The sequence below is a fragment of the Protopterus annectens genome, chromosome 7.part0 (assembly GCF_019279795.1).
Source record: "Protopterus annectens isolate FY-2018-M chromosome 7.part0, PAN1.0, whole genome shotgun sequence".
In the NCBI taxonomy this organism is placed as follows: Eukaryota; Metazoa; Chordata; order Ceratodontiformes; family Protopteridae; genus Protopterus; species Protopterus annectens.
Genome location: NC_056739.1, coordinates 305,827,077 through 305,843,422, shown reverse-complemented (window position 1 = coordinate 305,843,422; position 16,346 = coordinate 305,827,077). Strand labels below are relative to the sequence as shown.

General features: G+C 43.4%; 1 protein-coding gene across 1 annotated transcript in view; it reads left to right on the top strand.

Annotated features, from left to right (window-relative positions):
• NUCKS1 (nuclear casein kinase and cyclin dependent kinase substrate 1) overlaps positions 1-16,346 on the top strand; it is a 927,319-nt gene that overhangs the window by 817,460 nt on the left and 93,513 nt on the right. The gene's annotated exons all lie outside the window — the stretch shown is intronic.

The following is a 16,346-nucleotide window of genomic DNA, read 5'->3' as shown; positions in this document are numbered from 1 at the left end:
CCTCCAGTACTTAATGTTGTGGATGATGCTTTTAATGATGCTTGTACTGCTCCTGATTCTCTTCCTCCGGCCCCTGCTAAGCCCGATAGGTACTACAGGGTTCCAGACACACATTATCATTTGTATAAGGCCCCTTTTGCAGATCCCGAAACTATCTCCCAGGGACCCAAGGCTGTAGCAGCTACCTCTACCAAAACCCTCCCTCTGAAAGGGAATCTAGGGCCTTAGAGATGGGGTAAAAAGTTTACACTTCTGCTACTCTTTCAGCTAGGGCCTTGAACTGTCAATTCCACATGATTCAGTATCAGGAATTTATGTTAGACCAGTTAACTAAAAAGCTGTCCTCGGATGAACCATTAGACAAAAAATCTGTACAGGAAATGGTACATAACATTCAGCAGGTCAGTAATCATTCCTTAAAATGCGGCTATGATGCACTGGAGGCTTCCTTTAGATCAGCCATGACTGGCCACAGTGATCAGAAGACATGCATGGTTAAAAGAACAGTCCTTACCAGACCATGTTAAATCAAAGCTCCTAGATGCTCCCATGGATAAGCTTAATTTGTTTGGCTCCTGCACAGCAGGTGCTGAAGAAGGTGGAAGAGAAAGCAAAATCTGTCCAGACAGTCAAGGATTTCTTGCAGGTCCAGCCTCCAAGGTTTAGCAGGAACTGGCCTTCCAAGAATTGGTCCTTTCCAGACACCTCAAGAGCTCCGAGAGGCAGGAATAGACGCTCAAGAGGCAGGGGTCAATCCAGAGGTGCCTACAGGGGACGTCAGTGGCAGGCTAACAACCAGCTAGGTACAGCCACAGATCCAGCCACCACCACTTCCACAGGACAATCACAGTGACTTGGCTCTGGCACCGCCTACCAGGGAACAACTAGAGGCACCCTTAGGCGGGAAGCTAGCCTTATTTTCACTAAACTGGCATTACATCACAGGAGACAAATGGATTTTACAGACAATAGACCAAGGTTACAGGTTTCACTTCCATACTCTACCAAGGAAGAGAGGAATGCCAAACCTACCTCCAAATCAGAAGACAGAAGCTCTAGAACAAATAACTCCCTTACTAAGGATGAGAGCTGTAGAAAGGGTACCATCTATGGAACAAGGGCAAGGATTTTATTCCAGACTCTTCCTGGTACCAAGAAAAGAAAACCAATGGAGGCCTATTCTCGACCTGTCCGCTTTAAACACATACCTCATTGTTCCAAAATTCAAAATGCTAGCAGCTTCTTCCCATGCTGGGCAAGGAGTCTTGGCTGGTAACTCTAGATCTCAAGGAGGCATACCTGCACGTCCCCATACGACCAAATTGCAGAAGATACCTCAGATTTCTTGCAGGATCAGAGCATTATCAATTCTCAGCATTGCCCTTTGGCTTATCTACTGCGCCCAGAGTATTCACGAAATGCCTGGCATCAGTAATTGCTCATTGCAGGCTTCAGGGAATTCAAATTTACCCTTACCTGGACGACTGCCTGTTACAAGCGGACAACAAAAACAAATTAACAAAAGATTTGCAAAGGGTCATTCATCTACTACAAGCCCTGGGATATACAGTCAATATAAAAAAGTCAAGGCTGATATCATCCCAAAGGATAACCTTCTTGGGTGCAGATCTGGACACATCAAAACAAATGGCATTCCTGACAGTAGAAAAACAGGAGCAACTCCCTTTCTACTTCATGGCATTAACAAAGCAGAACCAGCTAACAGCAAGAAAAGTCCTGCAAGCTCTCGGTTACATGGCATCCTGCATAATATTGATTCCACATGCCAGACTACATATGAGAAAGTTACAGTGGTACCTAAGGAATTTATGGTCTCAGCACAAGCACAGCCTAGAAACCCAAATTCCAATAATTCCATGCCTGAAGCAAGAATTCCAATGGTGGGCTCAGGCCTGTCAATCAAACAAGGGACTGCCCTTCCACAGCACTCAACCAAGCCAGACCATCACAACAGACGCCTTAGACCTCGGTTGGGGGGCACACATGCTGGACAAGTGCATACAAGGCTTATGGACTCAAGACCAGCTGCACCTACACATAAATCAAAAGGAAATGCTGGCAGTAAAACTGGCAATTCAGGCATTCAGACCATTTCTTCGACAGGGTCAACTGCTGATAAGGACGGACAACACCACAGTTATGTGGTACATCAACAAACAGGGAGGCACACATTCGTACCCTCTATGCCGGATTGCAATGGACCTCTGGAATGTGGCACTGAGCTTCAACATTCACTTACAAGCAATTTTTGTGCCAGGAAAAGAAAATATACTAGCAGACATCCTAAGCAGAACTACCACGGATGCCCACGAATGGATGCTGCATCCGGACATCTTCAAAACCATTACAGGGAAATGGGGACTACCAGAAATAGACTTATTTGCATCCCCACACAATCACCAACTGAAAAATTTCTGCACAAGGACGTACCACCCACTTGCTTGGAAAGTGGACTCCCTATTTTTCAGTTGGAAAAACCTGACAGCATATGCATTCCCACCTCTTCCTTTGTTGCACAAGGTGCTATTGAAGATCAAAGAAGACCGTCCAAGGATCATCCTGATAGCTCCAGACTGGCCAAGGCAACATTGGTACCCATTACTGAGGAGTATGTCTCGGGAACAAATATGGCCTCTGCCCCTAGTTCCCTTGCTGTTAACACAGAACAACTTCAAAACCCTGCATCCAAACCTGAAAACACTGCAGCTGGCTGCCTGGAACATTGCATAAGACCAAATAACCCAGATTTATAGAGTTAAAGACATTATCTTGGAGGCTCGCAGACCCTCAACAAGAAAAAATTATTCAGCAAAATGGAAAAGATATCTCATTTGGAGTACTGCAAAAGGAGAGAATGTGTCACTGGTAAACATAGCTAACATCCTGGAATACTTGGCAGAGCTCTTCCACAACGGCCTGTCCTATTCTTCCATTAAGATTCATGCATCAGCTATTTCAGCAGAATACAACTTGGATCCTCCAGTCTTCTCACATCCTCTGCTCAGGCAGTTTCTGAGAGGAATTAAAAATGTAAAACCACCTAGGAAGCCACCATTGCCAGCATGGGACTTGAACTTTGTGCTAGAAAAGTTGACACTCCCTCCTTTCGAACCAGCAGCAACAGCAGAATTACAATACTTATCATGGAAAACTGCTTTCCTGCTTGCAATCACTTCAGCAAGAAGGGTATCTGAGCTACAGACATTAATGGCAGTACAGCCCTTCCTGATCTTCCATCAAGATAGAGTGTCCATGAGAACTAATCCTACTTTTATGCCAAAGGTGGTCTCCAGGGTATCTTTAAATCAAGCTATCCACCTACCTACATTCTTCCCCAACCCACAGAACAGGGGAGAAAGACTGTTGCATACCTTGGATGTACACAGGCAATTACGTTACTACCTGGACAGGACCAAGAGCAATAGAAAAACTGACCAGCTACTGGTAGCATATGCAACAGGAATGGAAGGAAAAGCAATTTCAAAACAGACAATCTCTAAGTGGATAGGAAATTGCATTAGATTTTGTTACTCCTACCATGGGAAGAAAACTCCAGAAAACATCAGGCCTCCCTCTACAAGGGCTACAGCCACTACCACAGCTTTTCTACGAGGAGTGGCTACCAAAGACATTTTAGAGGCTGCTACTTGGAGCTCCGTGCATACATTTGCCAAGCATTATAATTTACCTTTATACTCCAGATCCCGAGCAGGTTTTGCCACTGCTGTTTTGCAAGGGATCTTAACTACACCATAATCTTATTTCTCCTCCTCCCCCAGTTTGGCTATGGTATTCTACCCATTTGTAAGGACTGCAGATGCATCCTTAAAGGACATAGTACAGTTTTGTACCTACCATAAATGTAGATGTCCGATAGGCATGCATCTGCAGTCAGGATTACCCACCCTCCTTCCCCTCTGTGGTACTCCTAGGGTATTTGCCCATCTTGTAGCTAGCTGAGGGAATCTATTATGGTGTATTTGTTTGTATATATGTACATACATGCTTATTTTTTGTTTGCTCTCTACTATTTGGAACCATTTGCATTTATCCAAATTTAGCCTTCCTAGAGGGCACCTGGCATCTGGGGCAAGAAACACTGAGAAAAATGGCGTTGGCTGATGCCTTTATACCCGAAGAACTGCAGCTATGACGTCGGGTGAAGTGCGACACCAGCCGAGGCCAGACCCAGACTTTGGAATCCGGCCGACCGAAGGGCTGCCTGACGACAGGACAACCCATTTGTAAGGACTGCAGATGCATGCCTATCGGACATCTACATTTATGGTAGGTACAAAACTGTACTTTATGACTACAACAGTGAAGACACTCGAACATCTACATTTATGGTAGGTATACACAACTGTACTTTTCTCTTATACACACCATGGGAAACCTGTACCTAGCAGCATTAGATCTCACTCCCCCAGGGCAACAGCCACTTCAACTGCCTACCTCAGAGGAGTACCTACCCAAGGATATTTTGGAAGCAGCAACATGGAGTTCTGTGCATACCTTCACCAAGCAACCATTTGCCTTTATACTCCATATCCAGAGCTGGCTTCGCCACTGCTGTGCTGCAGGGCCTTATAGCCACCCCTAATGCCTTAAAGAACCAGCCACCCTACCTCAGCTTTGGGATTCCACCCAAGTGTAATGACTGCAAGCAGTGTAACACGATGAACATAGCACAGTTTTGTACCTACCATAAATGTAGATGTCCGGGTGTAAACACTGCTGCAGTCCAGGTTACCCTCCCTCCTTCCCCTCTTACTTGTTGGTACGTACCTATGTCTTCTACCCTTCACTACCTATGGGGGGTATTTGCTGGTAACTGAAAGTTGTTTGCTTTTCTTATGTATACTTTACTAGCAATTTGAATTGCCTACCTATTTGGGGGCACCTGACATCTGGGGCAAGAAAAACTGAAGAAAATGGCGTCTGCTGCATCTTGTAAATGGCGTCTGCTGCATCTTGTATACCCCTGTTGCACTGACGTCAGGGAGGAGGCGACAGCAACCGACGCCGGACCAAGACATTGGAACTCAGACCGACTGGGGAAACGCCTGACGGCAGGATAACCCAAGTGCAATGACTGCAGCAGTGTTTACACTCGAACATCTACATTTATGGTAGGTACAAAACTGTACTTTCATAACATTTCTGGTGTGTCTTTATCTGTAGATCAGATGAATGTTTTGAATTATGGTCTTAAGTATATACCCACAGTGCTTCCTGAGTTACATGAGTTAAAGTGTGATATTTTTAGACTGTGTAGGAAGATGCATTTAATATATTTTTTTGCCAATAACCAGTATAAAGAAGGTGATGGTAGTGGGTTAGAATCTGATAGTTTAGAGAACAGTTTTTATTCTTGTGCGTCTGACCCTGAGGAATGCTTTGATTGTGCAAGTGATTATAATGCCTATAGTTTGTTAAAAACTGATAAAATAATGAGTAAAAGTGATTTTATTCCTCCATACCAACATGAACATATAAAGTGTTTTTTCTCAAATGTTGAATTTTGCTGTAGAAAACGCTTTTTGTGATTTTATGCAGTATAAGCATAAGTTGGTATATAATGTGAATAAAAAGTAATGGAAGGAACTACAGGCATTAGCGAATAATGAACATCTTATTATTAAACCATCTGATAAAGGTGGTAAGATAGTGGTGATGAATGTTGCTCAATATTATAAAATGTGTATGACACATCTGGATGATACCAATACTTATGTGTAAGAGTAATACAAATGAATATATTAAGGATGTTCTTCATCTCACATTGCTGCAGTCCTTACACTTGGGTAGTCCGCTGTCCTCGGTCGGCCCGAATATCAAAGTATAAGGCTGACGTCGGTCAGGGCGCATTAGACTGACATCAGGACGTCAGGGTACAAATGCGCATGACAGACGTCATATCCTCAGTCTTTTTTGCCGCATGGTCCGATGCAGAAGCAGCGTTGCAAGTGCCGTTCGGCGTTCTGAAATTTTTCGAATTCGGAGTTTCAGACCGAGTCAAAGTTGGCTAAGTACCCCGTTGGGGAATATTTTAGTTTTTTCTTGCCTCAGTGGTTTACCGGATGTCAGAAAAAGTGAATAACTGTATTTCTTGTGGGAAACAGATACCGCATAGAGATTATCATACTTTGTGTATTCCTTGCTTAGGGCCTGAGCACGACGTTGTTGGGTGTCGCTTCTGTGCTAGATTCAATAAACGCACTATTAAGAGAAGGTTAGACTGTGCCAGGTTAGTCTTCGGGAAGCGGTGCAATTACAATATGCCGTCGGATGCTCCGATGCCCGCTTCTTCGAAGAAGCGCAAGGATAAAGCAGCTAAGTCCAGGCAAGATGAGTCGTCCGTGCCGGACGCCGGTTCTTTAGAGGTGTCGGTGGAGCCGGTGGTTCCACCGGAGGTTTCTCTGGAGTCCCAGGGGGAGACCTTGTTATTGCAGGATGTGGCCTCTCAGGAGGCAGGTCAGGCAGAAGGGGCTTCTCAGGTTACTGTACTCCCCTCCTTTCCTAGGGTGGTTAGGCCTTCTCCTTCTGTTTCCAAGGCTTCCCCCAGAGGCAGGCCAGGTTTAGCTTCAGTTGGGGTCACTCCTAGTTCTTCAGGATCTGTGCCCAAGAAGCATATGCTTAAAATGGCAGAAGATTTGATTACTTTGATTAGAGGTTCTTTGCCCCCTCCTGATAAGAGGCCAAGGGTGGAACCTGAGTTGGGGAGTTTTGAGCAGGCTTCAGATGTTTCAGAGTCTTCGGCTGAAGACTTGCAGGTGTATTCTCCTTATTCTGATTCTGATGTGGATGATTCTACTCCTTCTGCTTCTCCTCCTGAGGATTTTTCTTTTTCAGAGACTCTTCATTCCATGAGGGAGCATTTTAAGTGGGAAGGTCAGGACTTCTCTGATTCCAGGAAAAGGCTTAGGGAATTTTTGTTTTTACCCCAGCATAGGCCTTTGGCTATACCTCCTGTTCTGGATGTTGTGGAGGATGTGTTTGCAGAGGCTTCTCTTAATCCTGATTCTTTGCCTCCTGCTCCTGTTAAACCGGATAGGTACTATAGGGTGCCTGAAGCTCATAAGTATCTTTTTAAGAGTCCTAGGGCGGACCCAGAAACTGTCAGTCAGGGGCCTAAGGGGGTTAAGGCTTCTGTTGTTAAAAATCCGGTTCCTCCAGATAAAGAGGCCAGGGCTTTGGATAGGTGGGGAAAGAAAGTCTATACTTCTTCCACCCTAGCTATGAAGGCTCTGAATTGCCAGTTTCACATGTTGAAATACCAAAACTATCTACTTTCTCAGTTGAAGTCTAAGGTAGATGCTCTGACGGAAGGTATTGAGTGTAAAGAGTTACAAGATTTGGTACATGTCTCTGAACAAGTGGGTAAGCATTCTTTGCAATGTGGTTTTGATGCTGTACAGGCCTCGTCCAGGGTGGCTGCCACTGGGTCAGTTCTTCGCAGGCACGCCTGGCTGAGAGATCAGAATTTATCTGAACATGTTAAGACGAGGATTTTTGATGCTCCTTTACAATCTGATGTGTTGTTTGGTTCACCTGTTGAGGCAGTCTTAAAGAAAATGGAAGACAAGGCTAAGTCTGTGCAGACTGTTAAAGATTTTTTGCAGGTTCAGCCTCCGAAGTTTAGCAGAAATTGGCCTACCAAGGGGTGGACGTATCCTTCTTGTGATTCCCAGTCTAGGGGTAGGTCTAGACGTGGTAGGGGCAGAGCTCAGGGCTCTTTCAGGCCTAGAACAGGGAGTTCACCTGCACAGTCTTCTGGTGAGGGTAGGGGTCAGTCCTTTCGTAAACAGACCCAATGACCTACCTTTTCAGCTGCCAGAGCCTTCTCGTCTGGCAGCACCTTTGGGAGGAAGGTTGGCACTTTTCAAGGAAAATTGGAGTTTAATTACCCAAGACAGATGGGTACTGGATATCATACACCGAGGTTACAGGTTTTATTTCCATACCTTGCCTCCTTTCAAAGGCATGCCAGACGTTCCTCCTCAGCAAAGAATAGAGGCTCACAAACAAATTTCTCTGCTGCTCCAAATAGGGGCCATACAACCGGTCCCTCTGTCAGAAGTGGGCCTAGGATTTTATTCTCGCCTGTTCCTAGTACCAAAGAAGGGGAACACGTGGAGACCAATTTTGGATTTATCTATCCTCAACACTTATCTGGACATTCCCAAGTTCAAAATGTTGACGTTACAACAGCTTTTACCTCTGCTGGGCAAAGATCACTGGATGGTGACTCTGGATCTCAAGGAGGCTTACCTTCATGTTCCTATCAGGCTAAGTTGCAGGAAGTATCTACGTTTTCGGGCTGGGACTTCTCATTATCAGTTCTCTGCATTGCCCTTTGGCTTATCTACTGCCCAGAGTGTTCACGAAGGTTCTGGCTCCAGTGATAGCTTTCTTCAGGCTAAGAGGAATACAGATCTATCCTTATTTGGACGATTGCCTGATTCTGGCTCAGGAAAGGCGAACTTCTTCATCATCTACATTATGTGATAGCAGTGCTAAGATGCCTGGGGTATTCTGTGAGCGAAATAAAGTCCAGTCTAGTACCCTCTCAGGACATGTGCTTTCTGGGTGTGAGACTGAATACAGCATCCCAGATGGCCTTTTTGACCCCGGACAAACAGAATCTTTCTCTTTACTTCCATCAATTGTCTCATCAGTCCAGGCTGACTGCAAGGACAGTCCTTCAAGCCTTGGGGTTCATGGCATCTTGTATTCTGGTGCTTCCCAATGCCAAACTGCATATGAGGAAGCTACAATGGTATCTCAAAAATGTATGGACACAGCACTGCCAGGATATGGACACTGTCATTCAGATAATACCTTGCATTCAAAAGGAATTTTTGTGGTGGGCTCAGGAATGTCACCTAAACAAGGGACTCTCTGTGACCCGGCCAGAGGCGAGTCAGATTCTAACGACAGATGCCTCAGACAAAGCTTGGGGAGCTCATCTAAATGGAAAGTGGATACAAGACAAGTGGTCTGCCAGACTTCTACATCTACATATCAATCTGAAGGAGATGTTAGCAGTCCAATTTGCATTAATAGCTTTCAAGGATTTACTTCTTCCAGGGCAGGTGTTGATTCTAACAGACAACACAACTGTCATGTGGTACATCAACAAGCAAGGGGAACACATTCTTATCCTCTGTGCAGACAAGCAATGATTTTGTGGGAGACTGCTCTCAGTTTACAGCTAAATCTTCAGGCAAGGTTTCTGCCGAGCACAGAACTCCTTAGCAGATGTGTTGAGCAGACAAATAATGGATCCCCACGAGTGGAAATTGGATCCTCAAGTTTTTCAGAAATTGACAGTGTCATGGGGAACTCCAGACATAGATCTGTTCGCTTCTCCACTAAACTACCAGCTGCCAAAGTTTTGCACAAAAGTTTGCATCCCACAGCCTGGAAAGTGGATGCTCTTTCATTCAATTGGAGCAATCTTCATGTGTATGCCTTTCCACCTCTGCCTCTCCTCCCAAAGGTACTTCTGAAGGTCAGACAGGACAAACCAAAGATGATTTTAATAGCTCCAGATTGGCCTCGACAGCATTGGTACCCACTACTGAGAAGTCTGGTGCGGAGCCGCCATGGCCTTTACCTTGATTCCACACCTGCTGTCTCAGGAGAACAGTCATTTACTCAATGTCAAACTTCACTCTCTTCACCTGACAGCCTGGCATATTCTGTTTTAAACCCTGGAGGGTTTCAGCTTCCACAGCAAGTTTTGAATGTTATTTTGGAGGCCAGAAGGCCTAGTACAAGGAAAGTGTACGCAGATAAATGGAAGAGATTTTTATTTTGGAGTGCAGCAAAAGCATTTGATGTTTCTAAGCCTAATTTAAGTGTGGCTCTTCAATATCTTACTGAGTTACTGGACAAAGGTTTGTCCTTCTCTTCTATTAAGATTCATGCTGCAGCAATTTCTGCTCACTATGATTGTGACCCACCATTGTTTTCTCATCCTTTGTTTAAGCAATTCCTTAGAGGGGCAAAGAATATAAGACCCCCACGAAGAGCTCCTACTCCTGCTTGGGATCTCAATTTTGTGTTGGAGAAACTCACTCTACAACCTTTTGAGCCTGCTGCTACTGCTGAGTTGAAATATTTATCATGGAAGACTGCTTTTTTGTTAGCCATTACCTCTGCGAGAAGGGTTTCTGAATTACAGGCCCTTATGGCAGTTGAGCCTTTCTTAATTTTCCATAAGGATAGGGTATCTTTGTACTAATCCTTCCTTTATGCCTAAAGTGGTTTCTAGTGTGGCTTTAAACCAAACTATTCATTTGCCTACCTTTTATGCAAACCCCCAAAATAAAGGGGAAAAGATTTTGCACACTTTGGATATACACAGGCAGTTGCGATATTATTTGAGCAGAACTAAAGGGTTCAGGCAGTCTCAGCAGTTATTTGTTTCTTTTGCTTTGTGTTCTCAGGGCAAGCCTGTGTCAAAACAAACTATTTCTAGGTGGATTGGGTGTTGCATTGCTTTCTGTTATTCCCATCATGGCAAGGAGGTTCCAGCTGGGATTAGGCCTCATTCCACTAGGGCTACTGCCACTTCAACAGCTTTTTTAAGGGGGGTGGCAACTAAAGATATCTTGGAGGCAGCTACCTGGAGTTCAGTGCATACCTTCTCTAAGCATTATCACCTTCCACTTTACTCTAAATCTAGGGCTGGTTTTGCCACTGCTATTTTACAGGGCATTTTGGCAGCTCCTTCTTCTTTATAGTTGTGCCATCCTCCCTTACCTCTGCTTTGGGATTCTACCCAAGTGTAAGGACTGCAGCAATGTGAGATGAAGAACATAGTACAGTTTTGTACCTACCATAAATGTAGATGTTCGAAGATCCACATTGCTGCAGTCCAATTTACCCTCCCTCCTTCCCCTCTGTAGTTAGAGGCGGTTGTGTGGGTTGGATTGTAAATATTGTATATATTGTACATTTTATTAGTGCTAGGGTGGTTGGTTGGTTGTTTGTTGTCTTTGAGTTTTTGACCTTTCTTGTTAGGGTCTTCTGACATCTGGGGCAAGAAAAGACTGAGGATATGACGTCGGTCATGCGCATTTGTACCCTGACGTCCTGATGTCAGTCTAATGCGCCCTGACCGACGTCAGCCTTATACTTTGATATTCGGGCCGACCGAGGACAGCGGACTACCCAAGTGTAAGGACTGCAGCAATGTGGATCTTCGAACATCTACATTTATGGTAGGTACAAAACTGTACTCTATGAATGATTTTGACACCCTTATATCTAAGGGAGTGAGGTTAAAATATTTTTCATAAATTGACAAAGATAAAAAGTTTAATACTGATGACAGCGTGTTGGCTTTATTTTACTGTGTTCCAAAAATTCATAAAAGTGGGGTTGACCTACCTGGTAGGCCTATTGCATCTGTTCAAAAATATTTTTTATCTAATATTGGGAAATTTTTGCATGAATATTTATTCCCTTATGTAATAAAGTTATGTAGTTATATTAGGGATAGTTTTGATATTTTGGAAAAATTATCTAAAATACAATGATATGTTTTTTATAAGTGTTTATGTTGTTAGTTTGTATACTAACATACAGTGTCAGTTTGGACTAGAAGCAGTAAAATATTTTTTGGGTGATAGTCCAGTAACATATTATTGAAATATTGGAATTTTGTCTGAATAACAATTTTTTATGTTTAATGAACAAATATACAGACAAATGAAGGGCACTGCCGTGGGGGCATCTTTTGCCCCCATGTATGCCAACCTGATGATGGGTTTGTATGAATTAGAATGGTTATACCATGTAGATTTTTTTTAAAGTTATGTAGTTGGTTATTTTCGTTTTATAGATCTTGTTTTTATTTGTAAAGGTGGGATATCTTATGTTGGTCAGTTTATAGAAGCTATGCAACATAATAGATTTGGACTTTCCTTTGATGGCATACAGGTGGGCAAAGATATAACTTTTTTAGACATACATCTGATTTTGGAGGACAGCAATACTTTACGTACGTCTGTGCATAGAAAATTTGCTGATAGTAATCCGTATTTGATGGGGACTAGCTGTCATCCAGTTCATACTTTGGTCTCTTTGCCCTATGGGGAATGTATGAGACTTAGACGACTGTGTAATACTGACATGGACTTTAAAGAAATTAGTGTGACTAAAATGTTTAGATTGAGGGGCTGTAGTCAAGCTAGTACTCAAACAGCTATAGATAAGATTATTAATGAACGACATAAAGTTGGTACGTATGGAAGTAAGGGGTATAAGTTAGATGTTAGAAATCAAAAAAAAGACTAGTTTATTTTGTCTCTACATATAGTGTTTTCAGTGATGTTTTAATAGATATTGTTAAACACTACTGGAATTTTTTGTTTAGATCAATGGACCTAAAAAATGTATTGTCTAGGTCTTTAGGCATTTCATTTCATAGAGGTAGGAATTTAAAAGATATCTTGGTACACAATAAATTTAAATATCCCACTGAGACACTGCAGTATAGGACCATGCAGAGACTAGGAACTTCACCCTGTGGTCATTGCAATGTTTGTCATTATATTGTTCCAACTTTTAAGTATATAAATGGCCATGTATTTGAGGCTAAAAATATTTATAGCTGTAACACTGATGGTATTATTTATGCGTTGAAATGTCCTTGTAACCTTGTGTATATATAGGAGAAAGTAAAAAGTTTAAAACTAGACTGCAGGAGCATGTCAGGAATATTATAAATAATAAAGAAGATAGCCCTGTTGCCAAACATTTTATGCTAATTCACAATTCTAATCCAAATGGGCTACAAGCCACTATCTTAGAACATATTATGAAGGGTGTATTTTCTGATGATTTGTATAAAAAGTTGTTATATAAAGAAAGTATTTTCATTTTGAAATATGACACTGTTTCCTCAGGGTCTGAATGTGGAATGTAACTGGAGGCTTCTTATCTGATGAGAAAGCAGTATTATTTTTTAATGTTTATTGATTAATTGGTTTAGACTAATTGTTTGTTGGATGTGTTAGGGTATATAAACTGTGTAAGTTATGTGATGTTTTATACTCCTTGAAGGCAGTTGCCGAAGCGCTAGAGGTACAATAAACTGGTGTTTTAAGTGGATTCTTCATCTGTGGTCTTCAGTTTTATCTTTCCTTTTGGTTCGTGCAGTGTCATATAGGTTTTGATGGATCATCCCTTATGTCACACAAACTTTGTAAAGCCTTTTTTAAGGGAGCCCTAATGTTAAGACCTCCATTTAAGGAACCCATTGCTCCCTGGGATCTTACACTAGTTCAGTCTCTTACTCTTTCTCCTTTTGAACTATCAGCTGCATGTGACTTAGTTTCTAATTTGGAAAACTTTATTTTTAGTGGTGATTTATATCTGCCAGAAGAGTATCTGAACTTTAGGCTTTGTTCTGAAAGCCACCTTACATAATATTTCACAAAGACAGGGTCTCCCTTAGGACTAATCCAACCTTTTTTTTTTTTTCCCAAAGGTAGTCTCAGAATCTAACATCAATCAGACATTACCACTACCATTTTTTTTCCCCAATTTCTCCAGTAAAGGGAAGTGTTATTTATTGGACGTCCACAGATAGTTTACGATTTTAGCTTCACAGAACAAAGGATGTTCTTCTATTCCTATATTGCAGTATTCTTAGTGTGGGATTCCCCTCCTCAGGCGAGCAGAACGTCAGCTCCTATACAAAAGCTTAATCCTGGCTGCTGTAGGTGTGTGGGACATCACACGTAGGGCCATAAACCAGGGATTTTAAATGTGACGTCTGCACGCACAGACCTCAGAACTTTTTAGCCGCAGTCGACTGTCACAGCGATTGCTTCACTCCTCTACTTTGAAGACATCTAAGGTTAAGTACCCCATTGGGGATTTTGTTTTATTCTTGCTTGAGCTTGGTTTGCTGCCTTGTTAGTCAGTGTCCGCAAAGAGTGGTAAATGCTTTTGTGGGCACCAGATTCCACATAAGGATACACACGACCATTGTGTTTTCTGCCTAGGCTAAGAACACGACCATACTGCTTTCCCTATTTTGTCAGTCATTTGTACCCAAGACCCTCCAAAGCTGTTTGGCCACCCTAAATTTGTATTTAGAAAACCAGAGGCTCAAAAAACTAGCACTCTGGATGGATCCCGAGTTGGCCGCCCCAGGAGAACCACCACGGAAAAAAGACAAGGTTCAGAGGCCTAGTTCTTCTGCCTCTCCACCATCGGACTCCCCGCCAGCTTCCGATGTAGGAATTGAGGGATGCCCATTAGAGCCATCTACTTTGGCGACTCCCCTCAAGGAAGACGCTTCGGAAGTAACATCCAGCACGTCCATGGAGATAGCTCAGACGTCAGTCCCTACCGATGTCGATGGGGAACCAGGACGCCATTACCTGAAGCCCCTACTCCTGTCCAGGCCCCTGAATCAAGGCCTTCTCTTAAGACTACTCCTTTGAAAAGGAAGCAGAAAACTACAACACCTGCCTCCACTCACTGAGGGAGTTCCAGACTGGCAGTCCTTCGCCAACTCCTTGAAGCAGGCCTTCATGACCTCTTCCCCCTCCACAATTCCTGTTCTCAGTCCTAGGCCAGCCTCAGCTGCTTCTCTCCTCTCTCCCACGGCTCATGAAGGGTAAGAACAGGAGGCTTACTGCTCATCTACAGATGAATCCATTTCTTGTTCATCTCAAATTGCCTCTCTACTAAAATATTATTCCCCTGATGAAGAATCCATAGAAGGGGACTCCCACTAGAGGATATCACCTTTGGGGAGACCATCACAAAGATGAAAGAATACTTCAAATGGGACACTTCCCAAATGAAAAACTCAAGAGGGATAGTTTGAGTTACTTCAGATGGAATCTCCTTCCCCTTCATCCATCCCACCAGTTATCCCTGCCTACCTTGATGCATTCTCTTCAGCATCTAAAAACCCAGACTCACAACCCCCTGCCCCTAAGAGGCCTGACTGTTTCTATAAAGTACCAGATGAACAAAAATTTGTGGTAAAACCACCCCTGCCAGACACAGCAGTGATTGCTGTTTCCCCTGACAAGCAGTCAAGACGAATTCCTTCATTGTCTCTTTTGCCTACTGACAAAGATAGCACAAACATGGACAGGATAGGCAAGAAGTTTTATACTGCTTCCACCCTAACCTTCAGAGCTATCCACTATCAAACCCGTATGATAAAATATGCTTTGGACCTTGTATCCCAAGCTTCTACTCTGCTGTCATCCATACCTGACTGCCATAGCAAGACAGAGGTAGCATCAAAACTGTCCTTGGCTTCTCAAGTGGCCAGACATTCTATTAGATGCAGTTATGATGTAGCAGAGGCTTCTGCAAGGTCCACAGCTTCTGCATCAGTACTCAGCAGATGCTCTTGGCTACGTCTTCAACCCCTACTAGAGGATTTCAAGTCAAAAATCCTAGATGCCCCTCTAGACCACAACCTCCTGTTTGGTAAACAGTCTGCAGACCTCTTTAAAAACCTTCAGGAGAAAAGTAGAGAGCTTCAAGACATCATTCACCTACTGGTGTCCCCCATTCCTAAATATTATAGAAATTATCTGACTAAGGCTACCTTTGTCAGGGAAGCACCCTCCTCTGCTACCACCATCCTCTTCCAAGCATAGGAGAGGAACCAGGAGGCAGACCACCTCCAGGCCAGCAGCCTCACAGCCTATTCAAAGACACCCCTTTCATGACAGAAATGGCTCTAACAATGTGTGACTGCCTTGCCCACCTCCCCTTGTCAGCCTGCCTCTCCCACTGCCTCCCCCTTTGGGGATCCATCACCTCAGACTGCTGGGTACTGGCAATAGTACAGGAGGGATATTTTCTGTTTTGGAAGGAAAAGCCCTTTACAAGGTGCATTCCATTCCCCCCCAAAAATCAACTACACCTTTTTCATCCGGTCCTATAGCACCTTCTGAACCTAGGAACTATAGAACCTGTCCCTCCAGGACAGGAACGAAAAGGCTTTTACTCAAGGCTATTTCTGGTCCCAAAAAAGATGGCCCTTGTAGGCCAATACTGGATCTGTCCTTTCAAAACCTATTCCTAAAAGTTCCAGCATTCAGAATGTTATCCCTACAAACTCTTCTTCCACTATTGCCAGCCCAAGCCTTTATGGTCACACTTGATCTGAAGGAGGCCTTCTTCCATATCCTCATAAAACCCTCCCACAGAAAATACTTGTGTTTCACTGGGCCCTGTTCATACTTTCAATTTACAGCCTTGCCCTTTGTTTTGTCTACTGCACCCAGGGTATTCACAAAATGTCTAACTCCAGCTATAACCTTTTG